We start from the raw sequence: 894 nt of genomic DNA, 5'->3' as shown, positions 1-894 counted from the left end.
ATGGATAGTGATATTGGATGAAACTATAGACACGTAAGTGTGAATTTTGAGTGATGTTCGGAAAAACATAATGAGTTAAGCCTTGATGTATTGAACTTTATGTTATCATTAAGTGGACTTTGAAGTATCGAGTACGAGAATACTTCGAGATTGTGGTAATATAAGTTTGAGAGTCTATTAAAGGACGAAAATTACTAAGAGGATGTTAATATTTTGATAGGTCGGAGGGATTATTTGAGATTTAATTTGGGACCATGAGATGGTTGATTTTTAACTTGATGATTTAAAATCCACAAGGTTGGATGGAAGACCAAGTAATGCTTAAAACATTCATAATCGAAGGAGTTGAGGCAGGCAAGTGATAAATAATTCATGTTAAGGATGGAAGTGTTTGGAGATTTTGAGGATCAAATTTTAGAATCCTATTAAATGATAGAGAGTGAAAAAGAAGAGATGTAACGAGTGATTTATGATTTAGTTGTTGGTCTTGGGAAATAAAGCGTTGAGATTTAAAATGAGTGTTTTAGTAACTAGATGAACAATGAAAGGTATGTGGGTCTTTGAGATATTTTACTGCAAAATTTATGAGGATGAAGTTATAGATAATTATTTCTTAGAAAATGCTTATGAGGAACGTTTGAGAAATAATTCTTTAGGACGTTCGATTGTTAGGATTCTTTCAGTTTGTATCTTAGTAAAGGTTGAGAAGGAATAAGAATCCAGCGAGTGAACCAAATATTGGAAAATGTGCCAAGAAATTTGTTGGAGCAGCACATAGAGATGTAGCTTATGACAATTAAAGATTCGGGAAAGGAATTATCTCACCTATAATTCAGACATTATTATTATAAAGGTATGCCAATGATATAAAGGCATTACTTGAGTGCATGTCAT

The sequence above is a fragment of the Cicer arietinum genome, chromosome 2 (assembly GCF_000331145.2).
Source record: "Cicer arietinum cultivar CDC Frontier isolate Library 1 chromosome 2, Cicar.CDCFrontier_v2.0, whole genome shotgun sequence".
NCBI classification, from domain to species: domain Eukaryota; kingdom Viridiplantae; phylum Streptophyta; class Magnoliopsida; order Fabales; family Fabaceae; genus Cicer; species Cicer arietinum.
This window is presented reverse-complemented; position numbering follows the sequence as displayed.